This window comes from Phoxinus phoxinus, assembly GCF_949152265.1.
Source record: "Phoxinus phoxinus genome assembly, chromosome: 4".
Classification (NCBI taxonomy): domain Eukaryota; kingdom Metazoa; phylum Chordata; class Actinopteri; order Cypriniformes; family Leuciscidae; genus Phoxinus; species Phoxinus phoxinus.
In genome coordinates, this window is record NC_136879.1 from 20,690,027 (window position 1) to 20,715,238 (window position 25,212).

Here is a 25,212-nt window from a genome sequence, read left to right on the forward strand (position 1 = left end):
CACTCAGGAATGCATTTCAGCCCTGACACCATGGAGAGCGTCAGACTGGTACCGGTCAGGTGTAAGCCTGGGGACTTCCTCGAGCCTGAAGGTGGTGTCCACGGACGCGTCCACCTCAGGCTGGGGAGCACTGCTCGACGGCAGTCCGCTCTTTGGCCAGTGGTCAGAGCGAGCCGAACTACCGCACATAAACTGCCTGGAAATGATGGCAGTGGACTTTGCGCTGAGGCGCTTCTGTCCCCGGATAAAAGGACACCACGTCCTGGTCCGCTCGGACAACATGTCGGTAGTAGCCTACATAAACCGCCAGGGTGGCGTGAGATCCCGGAACCTATTCAGGTTAGCGGAACGCATACTGGTGTGGGCCCAGCACAACCTGCGCTCGTTAAGAGCAATGCACGTGCCAGGCCACTTGAACGTAGGCCCGGACAGACTCTCACGGAACAACGTTCCTACGGGAGAGTGGTCCCTACACACACAGACAGTGCGTCTGCTGTGGAAAACGTTCGGCAGAGCGGAAATAGACCTGTTTGCAAACCAGGAAAACGCTCATTGCCCAGAATTCTTTTCGAAGAGCGCGAACGCGCTGGCCAGAGTCTGGCCCCGCCGCCCGCTCTATGCTTTTCCTCCTGTCTCACTCCTGCCTCAAGTGCTGGAGCGTATCAAGGAGAGCGGATGCTCAGTACTGCTAGTTGCTCCATTCTGGACGAATCAGACCTGGTTCCCAGCTTTGATGCGACTGAAAAGTACTGCCCCGTGGCCGATTCCAGTGAGGAGAGACCTCCTCTCACAGGCCAAGGGCTCGATTCTGCATCCTCACCCCGAGCTTTGGTCCCTACACGTATGGGCCATAAACGGGTACCCGCTAACCTCCCAAGAGGAGTGTTAGACACGATCGAACAAGCTAGGGCTCCGTCTACTAGACGGCTCTACGCTTCCAAATGGTCGGTGTTCTCTGGATGGTGTTCAGATCAAGGTCTGTCACCACTTCAGTGTGGAGAACCGGAGATTCTCTCCTTCTTGCAAGAGCTATTGGATAAGGGAAGAACCCCATCCACGCTCAAAGTCTATGTGGCTGCCATATCAGCGTTCGTTAATCCAACGCTTGGCCGTTCACTAGGCAGGAACGACCTGGTGGTCCGCTTCCTGAGAGGCGCCAGGAGGTTAAACCCTCCAAGGCCTCCTTCAGTCCCCGTTTGGGACCTTTCTACAGTGTTGAACGCTATGAAAGGGGCCCCTTTCGAGCCTATTCACTCAGTTGACATGAAACACCTGTCTCTCAAGACCGTGTTTCTTTTGGCTCTCGCTTCAGTGAAGCGTGTGGGAGACTTGCAAGCGCTCTCAGTGAGAGCTTCTTGTATGGAGTTCGGGCCAAACGACTCTATAGTCGTATTGAAACCGAAGCATGGGTACGTGCCTAAGTCCCTCAACACACCGTTCAGGGCTCAGGTCATCTCCCTGTCGGCCATGCCGGCCTCAGAGGACGGAAATAGCTCCCTTTGCCCGGTCAGGGTATTAAGAGCTTACGTGTCCCGCTCCGCTGTTTTTCGACAGACGGAGCAGCTCTTTGTTTCGTTCAGCGGGCGCTCCAAGGGACGAGCCGCAACGAAACAGAGTCTATCTCGATGGGTAGTGGACGCCATTGCGCTAGCCTACGCATCTAGAGGCTTGGAATGCCCTTTGGGCATCAGAGCACATTCCACGAGAGGCATGGCCTCTTCATGGGCTTGGTATAGCGGAATCTCGTTACATGATATCTGTATGGCGGCAGGCTGGGCCTCCCCGTCTACATTTATTAGGTTCTATAACCTAGAGGTTCCTGCGTTGCAGGCTAAACTGCTCTCGGTCTAGAAGACTATGTATAAGTGTTCCTGCCCCGCGCTGCGGCCCAGGTCACTTCAATGGTAATATGTACAAGTGCTCCTGCCCCGCGCTGCGGCCCAGGTCACTTCAATGCCTAATATGTATAAGTGTTCCTGCCCCGCGCTGCGGCCCAGGTCACTTCAATGTTTAAGCATCACTCACTGACAATGTGTCCCATGAGCATGCTATTACCCTTCATATATATCTATATTTACATATATATGCTATTATGCCTTAAGAGGCACTACTATAAGGGATGATGCTATTTTAGCCGCTCTCCCTATACTTCTTGGGGTAGGCGCTTGTATACCAGGGCGCGCGCGCCCTTAGGTGTCTGTGTCGATCCAAGAACACGCACGGCGGTTTGCATAGGGTTCCCGTAGCGTTCTTCGACGCAGTACGAGAGAACTCTACGTAAGAGAACGTACTCGGTTACTAACGTAACCTCGGTTCTCTCTAGGAGAGGGAACGAGTACTGCGTCTCATGCCGTGCGTGTCCACGCTGCGTCGCTTCATTGACGAAAATCGGCGTGTTAGACAGCTATGCTCGTATTTATAGGCCTAGGCCACGCCTGTTTGGGCGGGAGGTGACGCAGAAGGGCGCGAAGCGTCCTCATTGGTCAGCGTCCTGGCCTCGCATAGGCTGTGCTTTTCTGGCAGAGCAGCCAATGGGTGAGCTGTATTGCTCCGCCTAGGTTGTATGCTTCAGAAAAGCGTTTTACAATATTACAAAATTAAGGATTAATTTTTGGCTTCAATCTCGACAAAGAAATATCTTTCCCGTAGCGTTCTTCGACGCAGTACTCGTTCCCTCTCCTAGAGAGAACCGAGGTTACGTTAGTAACCGAGTACGTTTTTATGGGGGTTTTTCCTCAGTTTTATCGCTGTTCATATACACTTGTTTGATATTAAAGTAGAATTTGATGCGTTAATGCCTGTGTTTTGTTGAGTAACGTTAGCCAGTTTGTTTTATTTTAAAGACTGGTCAGAGTCATCGTATATTTCTAGTGTAACGTTAAGTTAGCTAAAACGCTGTAAGTTATAAGTTAGCAATTAATAAATACTTTAGTAATAGATAATTTGTGGATTATTAATTCATATTATATTTTTACATTATAAATTTGGGGGGTTTTCTGCATCGAAAATTACGAGGCGACCGCCTCCGTAAACCGTCAAATGTTTGCCACCTTCCGGCTATATTGACAAAAACCAGACAGGCAGTCACGACTCATGCTCAGATTAGGCCTGTCACAATAATTAAATAATCTGAAATATATCACACGTGTGTCACATGATCCTTCAGAAATTGTAATGTATTGATTTAAGTGGTTTTATGCCGTTTCATAGCTTGTTGTGACTCTTGTCATATTTGTATTTTTCAAAGTCGATATCACTCAGAGAAGTTAGCCTACACTTTATCAATAAATGATGGATAAAGTAATTAATGGACACGTTTTACATTTCTAGTATTTTAAAAAGTTCAAAGTTTAATTAAATCTTTGTGACTATATACTGTGTCGATATGGTCCTGTTAAGTTGTTTATTTTGCGGCATAAAAATATAACAGCTTTTTAGTGTCCAGGATACATAGGCCTACTACTTAGCTTTATTTAACCTCAGTGCATCCTAGGTGTATATGACTTTCTTCTTTCTGATGGACACAATCAAGAGTTATTTTAATAATCACCCTGATGCTCCTAAGCTTTATAAATGGGGGGCAATAAAATTATGCGTTTGTGTAAGAAAAATATATTTAAAAAGTAAAATATCTAGCTTCTTTTAGACTGCCTTCCGTATTCAACTTACGCAAACTACACTTTTTCGTAAGTTGAATATGAAAGGCGGTCTGGCGGACCAGATATGGGTATTTTCTTACACAAATTAATCGATTCGCTTCATATGGCTATTATGAACTCTTTAGAGCCGTGTGGACCACTTTCATGCTGGATGCACTTTCTTCAGCTTTGACGTCAGTATATTTATTAATATAACTCTGATTGTGTCCATCAAAAAGAAGAAAGTAATTTACACCTTGGATGGCTTGAGGATGAGCTTGGGGTAATTTTCATTTTAAAGTGAACTTATCTTTTAAGATAATTTAATGAAATCCAAGAGATTTTTTTGTTTTTTTATCTTCAATAGAAAGCAACAGAACCTGTAAGTACTGCAACGAAAAAACCATTGGAGAATGACAGGAGACATATTTGCTGAATAAATTCATTATTTTTTTGTTTTTGTACACAAACTGTATTCTCTTCGCTTCATAATATTAAAGGGGTCATGACATGAGAAACCAAATTTGCCTTGATCTTTTGGTATATAAGAGGTCTTTGTACCATTAAAACGTCCTGCAAGTTTCATAGCTTAAGACGTCCTCCCCATTATAAACGAATCATTTATTTAATCAAGCTCTAAATACAGCTCGTTCTGGATCCATGGTAAGAAGTGACGTCACGGTACGAAGTGACGTACCAGCGTTTGCATATAGACCGCCTCCAGCACAAGACAACTACGCTTTAAGCGCAAGACAACTACGCTCATTTCGTATCGTTGTCGCGCCCCGCGCGCTGCACAAGCGTTCAGTCGCCGGACAGCGAATGGGTCTGTGTACAGGGAAATTACGACGCCGCAGATGTGCTGATCCTGGCTGTGGACAAACAACATCTTTGAATACGCCTGTAAGTAATGTATTTAAAACTTTAAACTACTTTTTAAATACGCTGAAAGATCCAGTCGTCAGGGAAAAATGGATGCACTTTATTTTTTGCGGACGTCCCAGTCACGGCAGTGTTCTATACATTTAAGGATGACTGTTTTGAGGAAAAAATCCCAATATGATGCTTGGCTTTGCCAGAAAACGGTTGCTCAAAGATAAGACCGTGCCGACTATGGGCTCAATAACGACGACGCAAACTTACTTTTTACCATGGCTAATATAAACACATTTGTATAAGAGAATCTTGAAAATATGTCGCCTTTCTAGTAGGCCTAACGTTACATGTGATAGAAAATTAAAAATGTTGCCTTTATCAATGCTGCATCTTCAAAGATGGCCTGTCTGTGCATGCATTTTTGTCCGTGGTACACCCTATCATTTCATTGGAATTAGTTAAATAATGTTAAACTGTTAGCAAATGAAGCTATTGGATAATTATGCAACAATAATCCGTTTTCAAGTGTCTCGGGTTAATTTTTTTTTATTAATTCAAAATAGTTTCACTTTCCATGTGGACAACGGGCTGATCCAGTCTTCGTTGTTGTGGTGATGGTTCATTTTCCTCTGATTCCGGCTCAAACATAATAAGGTTTTATCATTGCAAGAGTCATCGCTTCGTTCGCATGCATCACCCGCTAATAAACAGTTGCGCCGAATCCGCAAACCTTCTGGCTGGGGGCGTTAATAATTGATGCATAGGCACTGACGTTAGCCAATCATAACAGTGGGCGTTAACACTGAACTCTTAAAGGGGAAACACCCCCAAAACAGACTGTTTGAATCAGAGGATGAGAAACAGGGTGGGAAAAGGTCATAAATCACTACATTTTAAAAGTTTTTTGTAAAAAAAACTATAGTAATACTATAATTGCACCTAAGGGAACATAATAATAAAATAAAAAAAAACATGTCATGACCCCTTTAAGGTTGAACCACTGTAGTAGTCACGTTGACTATTGTAACGTGTCTTTACTAATTTTCTGGGTCTTAAATGTGGTAATTTCGTTGCTTTCTGTTTAGGATATTATTATTTTTTTACTCTTGGATTTCATAAAAAATATCTTAAGTTGTGTTTTGAAGATGAACTTCAAGGTCTTACGGGTTTGGAACGACGTGAGGGTGAGATTAATGACAGAAATAACATTTTTGTGTGAACTAATCTTTAAGTATTGTTTTGGTAAGGCAACAGCTATAAATCTTATGACATGTTTTGCAGTCAAGACGTAGACATCAAAAGAGAGTGCCTCTTGAAGTGCCTCGTCGTGTATCTGGATGAAGATATGAGCTGCCTGATCAAAGAGTTCCTGGTAGGGATGTTAACCGATGACTGTTTGACCTATGGTTGACCGTATCAACGTTAACCGATCAAAAATGTTGGTAGTCGGTGAAAAAAAAAAAAAAAAGTGATCTCTAAATTAGTCTATTATAGACAGTGGACTAAACGCTAACAGTTAGCCGTCACATTCCAATATCTTTTTGTGTGAAGTGAACATATCCCTCACACTCAATTTTTCATAACTCGCCCGTTTGTACTTAATAAACCAATATAAACATTCGGCGCGAGGTCACAGCGTTTGGGTTCGCGCGCTCACAAGGTTTGCGAAAAGTAAAGGCTCGCAGCCTCGCAGCGCGGGTATATAACGAGCAGCTGGTGATTGCACTGTAGTTTTTTGCTGAGGAGCCAAGCCGATAAGCTTACGTCGACAAGCCGACATACGTCTCCGTTCCCTCCTTCAGGGAACGAGGGTTACATACGTAACCGAGACGTTCCCTATCAGTCGGTCACTACGACGTATGTCGTGACCGACAAATAGGAATCCCTACCAAAGCGCCACAGCTGCTGCACCCCATCCAGCGCCCTGTGCAAGGCCTGGAAGGACGATAGGAGGAGGCTTACACAGAGTGAACCTGTCACTGTTGTTCCGTGATAACCCATACAGTGAGATTATTGGATAACACTGGGAAGCATGCCCGAACTGAAGGAAGGGAACGCTGCGGAAGCCACATTCTCGAGGAGTTAAGTGGAGATAACATATGGACTAACCCGAGGGTTGTACAGCATACGAGTAGTGGGTGACTTAGCCCAAGGGAAAGACACGGGCTTCCGACTAGGAGCAGCCGTGGAGAATATACACATATGGGATCCCCGTAGGGTCACACATATGTAGGGCTGAACGATTAATTGCATTTGCGATAATATCGCGATATGATGAAACGCAATTTTGTAATCGCAAAAGCTGCGATTACTCTCTGGTCACGTGACACGCGATAGTAAAGCAATCTGCACCGCAGATGAAGCATCAACTTGGCACGCTACGCATAGGCCTGGCATAGGCTACAGGAAAGAACGTACAGTTTGTTTAATTTATGTGATTGTGTTATAGATTCTCTTCAACGATTCTGTATGGATTCAGATAATTTCAGAATCGAGTCTGAGCTTAGTTTTAACAGATGCCAGATGACGCTGCGTGCTTTAAAAACAACCGTATTCTGCTTGCTTCTAATTCCTCTGTCACACACACACACACATTCGAACCTTCCGAAAAATAGTCTTTCATACAGTTCGGAAATGTTGAAGCGAATTGGACATTCGCGGGCTTCATTGCACTGACTAGAAGATCATATGGCACTAGATGTAGATGCGCTGTGAAATACGCGCGCTTTGCTTGATGTTACTCTAGTAGTGCGCGGTCCCGTCCGCCGGTATTTTCCTTACAAATGCTATAAAGGCATCATATGTCTTTTGGAATGCAGTTGGCTTATATATTAAAAATAAAAATATGAAAACCGCTTTGTGAAGAGCGGCTGTGAGCGACTCTGTTTACGTGGTTAAATATAGTCTATACTTGCATCTCAAAATGCGTTTAAGACGCGAAATTAATGTAAACAGTCAGTTATGTCTTAAGTTATTAAACAGACAGGACAAACCACATATTATATTTCAAAAGAGATCTGTGCATTAGTGTGAAGCAGCTTATCGTATCTAAACTGAGAAAGAAAAATCACTTAATCACAACTCTTGAATGGAAAACATTCAGACTACTCTTAAATACTGAAAGCACTCTTTGGTTATTGCTTGTAATGTTTTTTTCCCTCTTTGTTATTGATAACTTTTATGTTTTGAAGCTATTCGTTTATATAGCCTATTTAAAATAACATGTAACTGTATTAATTTCGTTTTTTAATGTGTAATTATTTTTTAAAAGTAGCCTACATATCATTATTAAAGTTTTTTTAATAAGATTAATTAATTTAAAAAAAGTTGATCAGCTCATGAGGTGCCTAAAGATTCCCATCCATATTGTACAATGATTTATTGCTTGTGTTTGTTGAATAATATAAAATATAAAAAATCGCAATTAGATTATTTTCCAAAATCGTTCAGCCCTACACATATGTGACCCAGTCTAAATCCGGTTCTCAAGGATTCAGCGGATAAAGGCCTGGCACCGGACGCTCCGCCAAGTCCGGCCCGAGGGTTTTTGGAGGACTCACAGGTTTTTCACACTGGAGAATAAGGGTGCACAGTAGGGTGCAGCAAGCCGACAGAGCCGGGCCTCTCAGTGCTTCTACCCGTCTAGGGTGCGAACACGGGAGGAGACCGGCTCTACACGTAGGCTTTAGGATCTAGCGAACGTGTTAGGTGTCGCCCAGCCCGCAGCTCTACAGATATCTGTTAGCGAGGAGCCACGTGCCAGCGCCCAGGAGGATGCAACGCCTCTCGTAGAGTGCGCATGCAACCCGAGCGGGCAGGGCACGCCTTGAACTTGGTAAGCCAAGGCGATGGCATCCGCTATCCAGTGGGCCATCCTCTGCTTGGAGACAGCCTTTCCCTTCTGCTGGCCTCCGTAACAGACAAAGAGCTGGTCTGAGGTCCTGACGCTTTGAGTTCTGTCCACGTACATATGCAGAGCGCGAACGGGACAGAGCAAAGCCAGGGCTGGATCTGCGAAAGGTGAGCGAAAATCCTGAAATGAAATGTAGAATTGTCTGTCAGAGAGATAGGAAAAACAAAACAAGAAAGAGCAGCACCGGTGTAGCGAAGCCGTGCTACAACTTTATAAAACACTGATTGAGGCGGCCAAATATGGACGAGATTCCGGTCAGAGAATCATGGGTCGGAGAATAGAGTCTTCACAAAGATGTATTTATTGAATCGTCTTTCAGTTGTCATTTGAACCAGTTGTTCTTAGGCAATGATGTCTGTATTAATGGTCTAAAGAACAATAAAGAAATATAATTACAATCATATTCTGAGAATCATTTACACACTCGCATAATAGTCTAACAAACGCAATAAACAATGATTAACACTCAAGTCTGCATCATTAACGGTAATAACAGTCTTATCAACGTAAATACTTATGATAAACTGTACAATGGTACATTAATCATGTACACACATTGGTGATGCAGTTTAGAATACTGGCGATGCTAATACTGATTAGCGCATTTCTCTCGCGGCAAATTACGGCCGCTACGGCGCTCCAAACTCGCCGATGGTTACCGCGGAACGATCGCGGGACATCAATAACACTCATTCTATAAACATAAATATGTAGATGTACTTACATCGAGGCATAAACGCATTATACAAAACATAAACAAGCGTACAGAGATGAACATTCCCCAAACTGTCTTCCTGTGTATCCCACTATAATCAGTCCGTGTGGCCAACAACTTTGGTTCCTAAGATAGGCTTTCGTACAACCGGAAATACCCACATCCGAAAGGCGAGAAATTAGTAGTTGATGGGAGACCGTATCGAAGGCAGAGCTGAGGTCGAGCAGCAGGAGCATAGACAGAGAACCAGAGTCACCAGAGAGAAGCAGATCATTCAGTACCTTAACTAGTGCAGTTTCAGTACTATGTAGAGGGCGAAAACCAGATTGAAGAGGATCAAAAATATTATTTTCGACTAGAAAAGACTGAAGCTGGGAGGCAACAGTACTTTCTAGTAATTTAGCTATGAAGGGACGAAATAGGACGATAATTAGATAAAACTGAGGGATCAAGGCTGGGTTTCTTGAGAACAGGGGTAACAGCGGCAGTTTTGAGTGGCAGAGGGAATGAAGCAGAGGGAATGTTTCTTGATTTATTAAAGGACAAGTTCGGTATTTTACACTTAAAGCCCTGTTTACATATCGTATCTGATGAAATATAACGGTTAAGATTCAAATTTGGACACATGCTGCTGTCCCGAGAATTTTAGGTTTATTTAGCTTTTGTGGACCTATTTTGCCAAACGTGTCACACCCGTGATTCTTCCGTTGAGAGCTTGAATAATAGACACTCCAGCCCAGTTGGTGGCGATAATGCACCTTTGCCAATTGGTAAAGTAAAAGGCGGAGTAATACCAGAGCCCGTCTACGGAGTGTCTGTTCACTCCCTATTAAGTCCTATTGTACCGAATTTTGGTTGTAGTTCCACCAGAGTTCCACTGGGGGCGATCACCCCAGAGTGCAAAATTAATGGGAGTCTATGGGGCTAGACGGCTAAATTTGTCCCTTTCAGCCGATTGCCGTTGAGAAATCTCAGATTTGATTGTAGGCTTGGCAAGTTCAACATGGGTTATAGGTCGAAAATTGAATGAACGAGTACTTATGTCCTTTCGATTTCTTACAGGTTGAGCTGTTGTTGCCCATAACACGCTAGCATTCTGCTAATGAACGCTGATTGGTCAGTGAAGGACTGGTTACGACCAGAGATACCGCTTGATGGCATCATGGCACCCGAAGCGGGAACAGAATGTATTCTAGCAGAAACTCTTCTAGCCCGTGTGTTTACCTGTGTCAGCTGTGCTGGCGATGCCTCGAGAGAAAATAAAGTGCAGAGCACGAAAGCACCACAGTGACTGAAGTGACTGGTGGGGGGAAGCAAAATAAACCTAAAATTCTCGGGACAGGAGCATGTGTCCAAATTTTAATCTTAACCGTTCTATTTCATCAGATATGATCTGTAAACAGGGCTTTAAGTGTAAAATACCGAACTTGTCCTTTAATTGTGGCAGATACAAAACTAGAACGAGCCAAGTTCAGGGCAAATTTGTAATTTTTTACATGTTCAATAAAAGCCAAATGGTGAACAGTCAGGCCAGTTTTCATATAATGACGCTCAAGTCGTCTACCAGTGGCCTTTAGGATACGGAGCTCAGGAGTGTACCAAGGAGACGAATGGGCGGAAGGGACCACGTTAGCCAAACCCTGCACGTCACTTCACCAAAACAGCTGACTAAATAGGAGGCAACGTACCCAGATAGTAAGCAGTAACAAACAGCGCATAGAGAGAGCGGTAACTCACCCACCTGAGGAGCCGAGCGTGGTAGGGATGTAACAGGGTAGAGAGCTCGCAGCAGCCTGATGGCAAACTTATCAACAGTTCAGTTCAAAGTTCAACAGTGAAAAAATTGGGTAATCCAACCAGGCGGGAAACGGCTGCACAGACACACAGCGTTCTTGACATCTTACAGACAGCAGAGGTATCCAGTAACAACAGACGAGCGAATTGCAGCGAATAGCCTTGCTTCACTGTATTTAGCACCCATTCTGACACTCCCACGCCTCTGCGTGTATGGCTAGGGGTAGAATGGTCTCCTGGTCCCGACCGCAGCACAGTGTGGGCTCTTGAACCTGAGTCTGAAGCATTGGCGCTACGAGCGCGCTCTCGGCACTTGCATACAGCGGCGTGCTGAGAGCGGCGGCTGGCTGACAAAAATAAAGTGTTTGTCAGTAAGCGTGAGCGCCCGTGAGCAGACCCAGGTCTTATGACATAGCCGGTGTGTGTCGGCTTTATATTTTCTGTTCCCCATGACAAGGGTGTAACAGAGCGGGCAGTGAGTAGGTTTGGGCACTGTTCTGTGGGCACATTTCCTACATTTAACACTTAGAGCGGCATATGCCAGCTTCATGAGAGTGGGCTCTGTATGAGTGAATGACACTGGGGGAACCGTGCTTATGTGTAGGGGTGAACACTGGGAAGCAGGCACAACTTTTACACTTAAAACACCATCGGCGTGAGCCGGATAACCAGAAATTATACTCTTTATGAGATTCTCTAGGTCGCCGTGAAAACGGCGTTTGTGTGCAGGTAAGCGGGTTGCGCGACGCGCTCGTTGGCTGCAGAATACACATCTGCAGTTGCCTTTGTTCAGTGGACTGACAGAGCGAGAAGTTTTGATGGCGGTCCGGCCGCAGCGGGACTCAACCACCGTTTCCTCCTTGACGCTAGGAGGACTTCGCTGGCTCAGGTTTCAGCGCAATCCTAGGCCGGGGTCCCCGAGGGGGAGGCGGCCTGCGGCGGCTAGATGAACGTGATCTCTGGCGCGAGCCTTGATGCTGTTGCAGTGGAGGAGGCTGGGGGGATCGATGAGATTTTTTTTCCCATTTACGTCAGCTAAATGCACTATTTTTCAGGCTGTTTTAGATAATAGAACGCCTAAAAATCGATACACTATCTGGGAAAATGATGATAGTTAGGCCTACTCAAAAAAAAAAAAAAAAAAAAACTGGACGCACGAATGAGGTGAATTCGTATGGTGTACTGTGAACGCAGCATACACTTGTCCGCGGTTCGTCCGACGCTGCTTCTGAATCTCTCTCCGGCCGGTGAGGTAAAAAACTTTATGTCCATATTAACTTCAGCCGGTTAGCCAGTAAGCTCGCTACGACGCCGGTGTAACATACAATAGCCCGCCAGCCCCTGATGACAACGATGAAGAAGAAGATTTATGTTCTTCGTTAGTTTTTATTGGCAGTTGGCAAACAAGCCGAGTGATGCGCAATGCATTACAGTCCGCCACCACGCACGGTAATAGAGCTTTTGTTTAATTTTTTGCCGCTCCAGTCAGAAAGACTGAGAGGAAATCAAACAAAGTTTAAGTTATTTAAAAAAAAACTAAAAGGCTTTTGACAAAACATTCGGGGCTTAAGCCGCCCCTGGCGCCAGCCATATGTGCCTCTCTGCGACAGTGAGCGAGGTCATGCAGCGTCCGATGGCCTGAGCCGCGGATTTTCATGGCGCGAAGAGAAAGGTCCGTCGCGCTTCTTAAATCCGGCACGATGGTCTGATCCGCGCAGGAGATCGAAGATGAAAATCAGATAAGCAGCCCCCGAGCCCTTCCTTATACGCTAAAGCCACACCCATTCTGTCGGGCTCTGACGTGTGAGGGTGCAAAGCGTCAGAAAAGATGACTTTACCCGTAGCATAAGATACTTACGGAATACGAGAGAACCTCTCGTAAGAGAACTATATTTTTAATTTCTACAGTGAACAAATGTGTTATTTTACATTTACGGAGCTGAAGAAGAAGCCAGCGTCTATGAACAAGAGAAATTGAACATGGCTGAGTCAATCTCCAATAGGAGGAGGGGGATTAGGGCGAGGGAATACCATCGTGTTTATTCCAAGGGGGTAATCCATCCGCCGGAAACTGAAGCCTCCCCGGGGTTCTGATCAGAACATCACCTGCTGTTAGCATTCCATTGACTCCCATTCATTTTGGCGTCACTTTGACAGCGAATAACTTTACATGTGAGGTGTCCAAAGACTCCATTTGTTCATTATTTATTTCTAAAGAAACACGACAATGTATAAAAGGCAACATTACTTTGCATCTTACGTTATGGCCCCATAGAAGCCGATTTTGTAAAAATAGGCTAACGATTGCGTCATAACCACGCGACTCTCTGTCTCACTGTAGAGAAATTACCGTATAGACCGGCGGAGAAGCTCGCAAGGAATCGGGGGGACGTGGAGGTATAAAGTCCGATAAAGTCAAGGGAGAAGCCCATAGAGAGTGATAAAGTTGCTCCTGCTGCTAGCTCATGGACAGCTAATACTCACGCTCTCCGTCTCTGCGAGATTCGGAAGGGAATGATTCAGATTTCTCTCGGCACAGCTACTAGAAGACTTACAACTGTCAGACACGTTGCTCAGTTTGAGCCTGCGCAGTACGCCTGGCAATCAGGAAATGAGTGCTTCTAATGGGCTTCACTTTTCTCCGTTGAAATCTATGGGGTCGCTGTGTCCATCTTATATACTGTCTATGGTTTATTCCAAGACACGGGCGGTTTCTCAATACCAAGTACGCAAACTTCGGACTTGCGTCCTTGGTAGTTTGGACTTGCCAAGTTCGACTAAGGAGAACGAACTCCCGAGGACGAGAGGACGAAAGTCCGGTTATTCTGCAAATGGAACAGCGGCGTTCTTGATCGCGTCAGTCAGCACGCTCTGGCTACTCCGGTTATCTCTTTATGTAGGCTATATTTTAGGCAACAATAAAACAAAATATGGTATAAAACACCACTCTGCGTCTTTTCATTCAAAAAAAATCTTACACACATTAAATGGCCACCCAAATGAAGTTCAGGCAACGTGTACATTGATTATCTTCACTGCATATATTTATAACAACACGAAATATAAAACACAACCCTGTTTCTTTTTGGTTTCATTTTAAAAATATGAAACAATTAACATTAAAACTGACATTTAACAGAGACGGGGTTGTGTCATTTTACATGTACATACAGTGAAGAGAATGTATAATAAAATAAATATAAAACATATTTTATATATTTTAAAATATATAAAATAAAATTACACAACCCTGACTCTTTAGTTTTAATGATCAATAATATCCAGTATAAAAGTATAAGTAGCCTAGGCGGTATAAGAAGCTATACAATGAGAAATAAAGCAAACAATTCAGTCAAACATAAGTCAGCTTAAAATAGCTAAAGTTAAATAGCCTAAATATATACAATTATGAAACTTCACTTTGCCCTCAGCCAAAACGATATGCCATGGAACAAACTATAGATTAATGAGACCAAAGATCGACCGTTAGATGTACAGTACACAAGACAAATTATATCTCATGTTTAAACACTAGACCTGACATAAGCTAGATTACAATAAAATGACTGACATAATTTAAGTTGAATTTCTCTTTGTTAACCAGAAGTGTACTGACAGGGTGATGCTGTCTGTACACAGTAACTCCTACTATTCCAAAAGTTAAAAGCCACAGTCAAATTGTGTGGGTCATTTATAATTTTATTGTCATTTTAATGCAAGTACAACAAGCCAGATCAGTTCACACAGGTTGCTTGCTCTTACAATACATGTCAATTAAAAATACAACACATTATTTGGCCTTCCAATCATATCCAGAACATGTCTTTGGTGAAATTCAGAATGATTCCAGATCAGCTTATTTCATTGCATTGGTTTCAGTAGTTTAATGACAAATTCTGTAAAGTTCCTTAAAGCACCAGTTCACCAAATTACATCTTTACTTTTAAAGTAACCAATTATTTTACATTATTTGAAGCTGCATCTTTAATACATGCTAGTAATTTGAAAGATAAAACTGGGGAGTATAGGATGTTTAACACATTAGATCTAGGCTAAATGCGTTTCCATCTTAACCTTCACTGTATTGATCCTTCAGTAATGAATTCAGCAAGACAAGGGAAGATTTTGACCACTCGGGCGGCCATGGCGGTGAAGACCAAGGCGGAACAGAGACAGACCCTTGCTCTGGAACTGCAACAGACACCACCGGCTCAGGAACTGGAACAGATGCCACCGGCTCAGGCACTGGAACAGACGCCACCGGCTCAGGAACTGGAACAGACGCCACCGGCTCAGGAACTGGAACAGACGCCACCGGCTCAGGAACTGGAACAGACGCCACCGGCTCAGGAACAGTCACAGACGCCACCGGCTCAGGAACTGCAACAGACGCCACCGGCTCAGGAACGGCAACAGACGGCACCGGCTCAGGAACGGCAACAGACGCCACCGGCTCAGGAACTGCAACAGACGCCACCGGCTCAGGAACTGCAACAGACGCCACCGGCTCAGGAACTGCAACAGACGCCACCGGCTCAGGAACTGCAACAGACGCCACCGGCTCAGGAACTGCAACAGACGCCACCGGCTCAGGAACTGCAACAGACGCCACCGGCTCAGGAACAGCAGCAGACACTGGCTCCGGCTCAGGAACTGCAGCAGACACTGGCTCCGGCTCAGGAACTGCAGCAGACACTGGCTCCGGCTCAGGAACTGCAGCAGACACTGGCTCCGGCTCAGGAACTGCAGCAGACACTGGCTCCGGCTCAGGAACTGCAGCAGACACTGGCTCCGGCTCAGGAACTGCAGCAGACACTGGCTCCGGCTCAGGAACTGCAGCAGACAGTGGCTCCGGCTCAGGAACTGCAGCAGACAGTGGCTCCGGCTCAGGAACTGCAGCAGACACTGGCTCCGGCACAGGAACTGCAGCAGTCACTGGCTCCGGCTCAGGAACTGCAGCAGACACTGGCTCCGGCTCAGGAACTGCAGCAGACACTGGCTCCGGCTCAGGAACTGCAGCAGACACTGGCTCCGGCTCTGGAACTGCAGCAGACACTGGCTCCGGCACAGGAACTGCAGCAGACACTGGCTCCGGCTCTGGAACTGCAGCAGACACTGGCTCCGGCTCTGGAACTGCAGCAGACACTGGCTCCGGCTCTGGAACAGCAGCAGACACTGGCTCCGGCTCTGGAACAGCAGCAGACACTGGCTCCGGCTCTGGAACAGCAGCAGACACTGGCTCCGGCTCTGGAACAGCAGACAGTGGCTCCGGCTCTGGAACTGCAGCAGACACTGGCTCCGGCTCTGGAACAGCAGCAGACACTGGCTCCGGCTCTGGAACAGCAGCAGACACTGGCTCCGGCTCTGGAACAGCAGCAGACACTGGCTCCGGCTCTGGAACAGCAGACAGTGGCTCCGGCTCTGGAACAGCAGACAGTGGCTCCGGCTCTGGAACAGCAGACACTGGCTCCGGCTCTGGAACAGCAGACACTGGCTCCGGCTCTGGAACAGCAGACAGTGGCTCCGGCTCTGCAACAGCAGACAGTGGCTCCGGCTCTGGAACAGCAGACACTGGCTCCGGCTCTGGAACAGCAGACACTGGCTCCGGCTCTGGAACAGCAGACACTGGCTCCGGCTCTGGAACAGCAGACACTGGCTCCGGCTCTGGAACAGCAGACACTGGCTCCGGCTCCGGCTCTGGAACAGCAGACACTGGCTCCGGCTCCGGCTCTGGAACAGCAGACACTGGCTCCGGCTCCGGCTCTGGAACAGCAGACACTGGCTCCGGCTCTGGCTCTGGAACAGCAGACACTGGCTCCGGCTCTGGCTCTGGAACAGCAGACACTGGCTCCGGCTCTGGCTCTGGAACAGCAGACACTGGCTCCGGCTCTGGCTCTGGAACAGCAGACACTGGCTCCGGCTCTGGCTCTGGAACAGCAGACACTGGCTCCGGCTCCGGCTCTGGAACAGCAGACACTGGCTCCGGCTCCGGCTCTGGAACAGCAGACACTGGCTCCGGCTCCGGCTCTGGAACAGCAGACACTGGCTCCGGCTCCGGCTCTGGAACAGCAGACACTGGCTCCGGCTCTGGCTCTGGAACAGCAGACACTGGCTCCGGCTCTGGCTCTGGAACAGCAGACACTGGCTCCGGCTCTGGCTCTGGAACAGCAGACACTGGCTCCGGCTCTGGCTCTGGAACAGCAGACACTGGCTCCGGCTCTGGCTCTGGAACAGCAGACACTGGCTCCGGCTCCGGCTCCGGCTCTGGAACAGCAGACACTGGCTCCGGCTCTGGAACAGCAGACACTGGCTCCGGCTCTGCAACAGCAGACACTGGCTCCGGCTCTGCAACAGCAGACACTGGCTCCGGCTCTGCAACAGCAGACACTGGCTCCGGCTCTGCAACAGCAGACACTGGCTCCGGCTCTGCAACAGCAGACACTGGCTCCGGCTCTGCAACAGCAGACACTGGCTCCGGCTCTGGAACAGCAGACACTGGCTCCGGCTCTGGAACAGCAGACACTGGCTCCGGCTCTGGAACAGCAGACACTGGCTCCGGCTCTGGAACAGCAGACACTGGCTCCGGCTCTGGAACAGCAGACGTGAAGTGGACAGTCTCTGGAACGGCAGACATCCTGTGCCTCCTCCACGCATGCAGTACCGCCACCGCATAAAAGAGGAAGACCGCTCTCTTGGCCGTGGCAGGACTGATGGTGGGCGGCTCCGAGACAATCTCAGGGATGACAGCGGGCTGCTCGGAGGGGACGGCCTCCGGGACGACAGCGGGCTGCTCGGAGGGGACGGCCTCCGGGACGACAGCGGGCTGCTCGGAGGGGACGGCCTCCGGGACGACAGCGGGCTGCTCGGAGGGGACGGCCTCCGGGACGACAGCGGGCTGCTCGGAGGGGACGGCCTCCGGGACGACAGCGGGCTGCACCGGCACGGCCACTGGGACGACAGCGATCTGCTCAAGGACGGTCTCCGGGTCATTAAGGAGGCAGGAAGTCTTCATCTTCCTCCGTGTTCGATGGCGAGGAGTAGGCTCCGGGTGGGACAGAAACAATGGTGAAGGGAGCTCTGGGTCGAGCATCACCGGCCCAGGGTGGAAGAGAGACTGAGGCGAAGAGTGGTGCTGGAAGTCACCTCTAGTACCTCCTCCCCTGCGGCCTCCACGGGTCCCAGAAAACTTGGCCAGGCGGGTTCCCTCAAAAGATTCCTGCCTGACTGAAGGAGGCTCAGGGGATTTGGTCGCCATGATCTCCTCCGTTTGATGGGCCCATAGCGCAAAACATTGAAAAATGTTCATCCGCGGTGGAACCTCCTTCGAACCTCCCCTCTTGATGGCTGGGGAAGAGCCACGAAAACCCTTACCGCTGGATCTATTCATGACGGAGTCCTTCTGTCACGACACACCCACGGGAAAAGGTAAGATCCAAAAGCAGTTTATTAGGGAAATCCGTACTCACAATCCAGCCAGGCAAATGGTCAAAATCCAGTAATTCAATCCAAGGACACAAGACAAGAACAGGTAACAGGCAGCAACAGGAACAGAAGTGTGGGGACATTAAACAAGGACTCCGTGACATGAACTGAGACAGACAGGGTACTTATACACAGACACTAACAAGGAACAGCTGGGAACAATGAAGACAGGGAACAGCTGTGTGAAATGAACATTGATGGGTAACAGACAAAGGATTATGGGAAATGTAGTTATAATGTGGATGACACCGTGGGGAAGAGGACCTCTAGTGGACACCAGGAATACACAAACCAGACACTGTGACAGTAATATAAATGATGATTCCGTATTCTTCACAAAAACCTGTAAGCTCTACAATTAAAAAGATTTAGACTAAGACATGTCCTTTCTACAACAGGCTAACAGTAAATTGTTGTGTTTACGTTATTTGTGTCACAGCGACGGACACCCAAAAGTTTGATTTTAAATTTCTATCATGTACTAGAACATAAATGCAATAAACAGACACTCTATAACCCTCTATTATATATCAAATAAAAACTTGATTTTCAGGCCTTTGTGACACGTGTAGAAACTTGTTTCTAGTTGTTTTCCACCTTTCACAGGTGTCGACATACTAGTTTCAGTCACGCAACACAAACCCTCGACGGTTAAATCAACTACTGTATGAAAACAGAGCTAAGCTAACTAACCTACGCTCTAACCGGAGGTGTTTGTCTAACATCTGCTCCATCCAACCAGCAGAGGGAGCCCTCATCTGAATACTGACATCACTCCATTTCTTCTAGAGGCACTTCCTGTTTGTTAGATATAAAGAGCCATGCTTTACACTAACAATTTGCGAAGTATTGCCAGTCTTATCTGCCTTACTGACCGTTCTATCCTTTGCCTTTGTTACTGCTTCTTGTTATGACCTTTTGCCTGCCTTTTGGATAGCACATTTTTGGATTACTGTTGGTGGCCTATTTGGACTGTCTATTTTGTTCACTAAACCCAGCCTGTATCTTTAAACATTCCTTTGCCTATTGATTTGGATTTTCTGCTTAATTAAACTTCTGCAAATTGATTCTACAGACGAACAGACGCCAAGCCTGAGATCATTACAAATAGAATATGAAAGATATTTTACATAACCACTGAGACCCATGTGGGTCCCACTTTATATAATGTGCCTTTAAGTACTATGTACTTACATTGAAATTACTAATTTGATACAATGGACTTATTGTGTACATATATGTTTTTACATTGTAATTATATTTTTAAAATACCTGCATATAATTACAGCTGTAATTAATGTATGTAATTACATTTGTAATTACACTGTAGACCCTTCCCTTACACCCCACCCTTAAACTTAACCTTACCACCACACCTGTCCCTAACCTTACCCGTATCACATCTCAATAGCAGCAAAAGTGTTTTACAATACAACATGAACACAATAAGTACATTGTACTTATTTTTCGATGTAAGTACATAGTAGCCTACTTAAAGCCACTTAATATAAAGTGGGACCAAATAATCTGGCTCATCTGGTTTCAAACACGTGAAAATTTTTATTTGATGCTAATGTAAACTTGAGTTGCCAGAAGTGCCAGGCTATGAAAAAAAACTGGATCATTAAGAAAATATTGTAATAAATGTTAATGATTGATATAATTACTGTTCATACACAGTCTAGTTGTGCATGATGCGATCCTGCTCATTCTGTACATCGAAATGGACAGTTTGCTTTTAAACTAAAATAATTAGTTTATTAATTATTTTTAAATTTGTCTTAAGTTGTGTTCATTTTCAAGCTAATTTTATAAATCTGAAAAACAACAGAGTATTAAGTAATCCACTTACAGTAGACTAACAAACAGTCATAAAATTAGAGCTCATAAAAGTGCATCTAAATCTATAAGCAATCAGAATTATTATACTTGTGCTATGACTTAAATTTTAATGATCGTCTGAATCCGTATATGGAACATCAATGTTTGTCATATTCTAATGGAAGCTTTTCAACAAGTTTCTTTCCTGTTTGTATCTGGGTCTCTTCAGCTTCTGATTCATGACATCACACAGGTTTCAGAACAATGGATAGAGGATTAAACAGATTGATCTGTCATCTTGGCATGTTTACAAAAGTGAAAAAAAAAGATTTTCAACGTAATCATGTGATCAGAAGGATTTTTTTGTGACTGTCGTTATCAATATTTATGCCTGTATGTTTGGTGGTAAGAGAACATCATGTGCATTTCATTACCTTTGGCAAATAGTTGATCTGATTCTGTACAGGTGAGAACATCTGATAATACTGACTTATTTGGAAGTTAGTATCTAGTAGCTTTTCATGCACTGTTGTTAAATATTGCAACACTTTTGTCTGTCATTTGTTACTGTGAAAGTTGAAGACAGTTTTTTAAAATAGCAATTTAAAGATATATTTTAAAAAGTACTTATTTTTAAAGAAAACATTTTATATTTAATTTTGTTTGCTATACTTTATGTGGATTATGGTAACTTATGTTTTAAGTTCAGATAAATGATCACACTTCATTACAATTTATTGTATTCATTTCATTTTATTTTCATCATTTCATTACCAGAAATTGTTATTTTGTTTAAAACCGTAATATGTAACATGAACCATAAACAAAACATTAAACTCAACAGGCAGGTCACGGTGAGTTGGAAGCGATAGTCCTGTCGATCCAGGTGCGCTGTGAGGAGATACGGGCGTAGACTACTGGGTAACGGGTGTCACAAGTGCCGAGGCCCCAGGACACAGACCCCACCAGAGTCCAGACCCGTGAACGCTCACACACCAGAGGACCACCAGAATCACCCTGTGGGAATCACACAGACACAAACACACATTTGAAATCGAAACAGCAGCAACGTTAATGTAATGTGTTTGTCTGTATCTGTCTTCACGTACCATGCAAGATGAGGATCCAGCGGCTCCAGCACAGATCATGGCATCAGTGATACTGCTCTGACCCCAGATCTGTCTGCACACAGCAGGACTCATGATGGGCAGACCTGTTTGCTGCAGGATTAGAGGACTCCCTTAAAAAAGAAAACATCAGACAGACTGTTCAGAGTCATGAAAAAAAAATAAAAAAAGTAATATACAAGAGTACATTTTGTAATTTGTCTTTGTCTAACAGGTCTCTGTCTAACTTACATGTGGTGGCAGTTACGCCCCATCCAGTGGTGAAGCAGCGAGTTCCAGGGAGGATGTTGATGGTTGATGGAGGCAGACATACAGGAGAGATACGGCGAGTGAAGACAACTCGAGACGCAAGTTTCAGCAACGCAACGTCATTGTTTATGGTCGAGCTGCTCTAGAGCGGATGGTTGATGACCTGCACAGACAGAAAGGAGAGAAAAAGATGGACGGTTACTAGTGGAAGCTGACTTTATGGAAGGTAATCTAAGATATAGCCTACATGTATTTATGTTTTATTTCTTCTTGTCGTCTTCAGCCTTTCATGCAAGTTTTTCCTTTTACCTTCAGCACGAATGTTCATTTGAGAATATGGTACAGATGTTTTCTTTCCTATGCTCAATTTTGATTCTGTAAATCTATTTGTTTAATTTTTTGGAGTAAACTAGACTTTAAAGCTGACAGACACTGACCACAAGTTAATCTAGAGATAATTTGACTAATACCTATTTTTTCACTTAATTAAATTTAACAGGTAAAAAAAAACACATTTTTTGGATAAACTTTCAAGTAGTTTAAAATGATAATAATGGATTCATAATGAACATTTATAATGCATATTATTTGTATTGTCTTTATTGTTCTAGTCCAGTGAACTCTTGTTTTGTTATTGTCAAGTGAAGTCACCTTTATTTATATAGCACTTTATACAATATTGATCACGATATTAAACAGGAAAATAACAGAATCAATGATGCAAAATTCACAAAATATAAGAAACATTCCCATTCTGCTGTAAAGCAGCTCTAAAACACAATAGTGTCATTATTCAGCTCAAGTCAGTTCAGTGTTGATTCAGTTCAATTCAGTTGTGTGAAAAAGCAGAAATGAACCAACAATTAAAAAGCATTCAGTTCTTGAACACTGAAATAAATAGTATGAGTTGATCTCTAATTTTGATATTCTTCGCTGAAATCAACATCTTTACCCTGGAAACTTGTCTGATCTGGATGGGTTCAACATTGGAGCCACGATCATGTTCTCCAAGAATGACACGATGATAGCCGACCCTAAAAAGAGAAAAGAAAAGATAAAACTAACTGTAAAAATGAAAGATAAACAGCATATGTAAAGCACTTCTGTTTGTGACGTTTGTCAGATTGAAGACTCTTACACGAACACGACACCGCAGTGAGCAGCAGTGAGAACCCAGTTCTTGTTGATCAGGGATCCACCGCAGAAGTGAAATCCGTCGGGTTGCTGTTTCAGAGGTAAAAGCATTGAAAACATGACATTTACTCTTTGACCAAATCAGGCAAATGCAGGATAAAAGTCGACCAATACACAGTTACCTGGAGAGAAACCTGCCAGGGCCAAGAACCAGAAGTAGCATTCTGTCCATTCACAATCCTGCTGCCAATCGTCTGTGGCCTTATAGCTGGCACTCCACAACCTGTAGACAAAGAACAGAAGGTCATGACACATGAAGCTCTTTGTGTAGGTTTTGCATTTTGTAAATATATATATATATATATATATATATATATATATTCACCCTTACCTTTTCCTGCAAACTTCTAAAGAAGACACTTACCCAGAGCAGAGGCCACCAGGGCAAGGCAGGTGATGGTGAAGATCATGATGTCGATGAGTTTGTGATGTCTCACTGTTGTACCTGTAGGTGCTCTCTCTCACTTTTATATCATCTATTAAATGTGGGACGTGATCGAGGTCCATCCCAGCAGCTCAAATGACCTCACAGCTGAGGAATGTTGAGATCTGTTATCGCTGGACACAATCTGCAACTTCTGAAGGTGTGACTTTTTTCTATAGCTTTGAAAAGCATCATACATTCTCTGTCATTGTAGGTTATGCAATATTTCTGATGGGAAAGAGTTTTAGATTTGCCTGTTGTGAGGTTTTATTTATTAAATGTAAATTGTTTCTGAATGAAGTGAAGACTAAAAACATATATTTCTGAATACTCACAGTAAATTAGTGGTTTTACCATTAAGTTTTAGACCTGTTGCAAATTCCTCAATCAACCTGTCAAGTCATTAAAGCCAGTGATGCTGAAGAGGAACAGAGTGATGTTGAGTGACTAAGTCACACTATTAGAGCTGAGGGAATGTAAAACTAAACATTCTTAATGTTAATAAACCGGTCGAATAAGTTGACAACACACTTACCGGACTGAGTGTTGTGCAACTGTGTGTTTTTCTGCAACATCACTTACATTTACATTTTTGGAAAGCATTATATTACAGTAAACTCTCTATTGATACAAAATAAAAATAAAGTTTGTTACATTTTTTTAAAACAGTACTGGCAATTTGTTTGATTGGTTTTGTTTTTAGTTTATTTTAATTTATTACTTTTCATTTCCTTGTGTATTGGTATGTTTGTTTATTAATTTATTTATTTAAAAAAATGTTTTTTGGCAAGTTGCATGTATAGCCTTAGCATTTTTTTTACTGACCACTTTTATATACACCACATCTATCGGCTCTCTGTCCACTTGTTATATTTATATTATACTTATATTGGTTATACTTAGTCATACAGTGTTTATTACTGGAAGATAAAGCCGACTTGCTTTACTTAGTCAGTAAGAGTCACAGTATGTGGACTGATGATGTAATGAAATTTAGCACTAATTATTAAATGCAATTTAAGTGTTTTATTAGAATTCAGATTTGTGAAACTCATTTTGATTCAAGCTGAATTAAATTCTAGCCATTTAGGCTTTATTTGGATTGTAATGTTGTCAACATTATTATGTATCCATTATAAAGTATTGACTTCAGTTTGTACACAGTAGAGGGAAAGATAATCAAACTTCCTCATGATCAACACAATAGAATATGAAAGATATTTTACATAACCACTGAGAAACATGCAAAAACGCCTTTGGTTCATTCAATCACGCACTTCTGAGAAAGCGAAAGACAAAATGTTTGCTTAAAAAAAGGAAAACTGCTGTTTAAACATTTATAGAAATAACCATATCTCTGAACCGTGAAAAAAAAAAAAAAAACAGCAAGATAATCTGACTCAACTTGTTTCAAACACATGATGAAAAAAAACTAGCAAGATAATCTGGCTCATCTCGTTTCAAACGCATGAAAAAAAAAGAAAAAAAAAAAAGATAATCTGCTCATCTTATTCAAAACACATTCTCTGATTTTACTCTTGATTTGTTGCTAAGGTAAACTTCCTTTTTTAAAGTTCTTGAGTTGCCAGAAGTGCGCGGCTAAACATTTTTAAAAGATTGTATTAAATGTTAATCATTGGTATAATTACAGTCTAGTTGTGCATGATATCTTGTTCACTTTATGGCTGGTTTTGTATTCCTTATGCCTCTTTTTTATTTTATTAATAATAGTTTAGCTTAAGAGCATAAAATATTTTAACTTGATCGAGTCAGCGATGAGTGTGTTTGTGTCTGTCTACATGTGCAATTTCAACTGTTGACATGGGACACGAATGACAGTGACTACGTTTACATGCTGTTAAAATTCGGGTTATGGTCGGGTTAAGGTCACTATTCGGGTTTCTGAAACATTCGGGATAACCCGTTTACATGCGTGAGCAGAGAGAGTTACTCCTGTATACATGGAATGTGTAATCAGT

At 44.1% G+C, this 25,212-nt stretch overlaps 1 long non-coding RNA gene and 1 pseudogene across 2 annotated transcripts in view; one reads left to right on the top strand and one right to left on the bottom strand.

Moving 5' to 3' along the window:
* The window catches only part of LOC306997762, a 57,099-nt gene extending 35,415 nt beyond the window's left edge, over positions 1-21,684 (top strand). The window contains exon 3 of the long non-coding RNA XR_013797444.1: positions 21,581-21,684. This is a non-coding gene — a long non-coding RNA (uncharacterized lncRNA). The remainder of the gene's footprint in view (positions 1-21,580) is intronic.
* LOC306997758 (chymotrypsin B-like) lies at positions 20,994-23,710 on the bottom strand (annotated as a pseudogene). Its single transcript, XR_013800681.1, has 7 exons — positions 23,174-23,710; positions 22,932-23,032; positions 22,754-22,839; positions 22,568-22,649; positions 21,598-21,778; positions 21,349-21,479; positions 20,994-21,256 (listed from the first exon to the last, which is right to left on the bottom strand). The product of XR_013800681.1 is annotated as a chymotrypsin B-like (transcript).
* Positions 23,711-25,212: the final 1,502 nt, after the last annotated feature.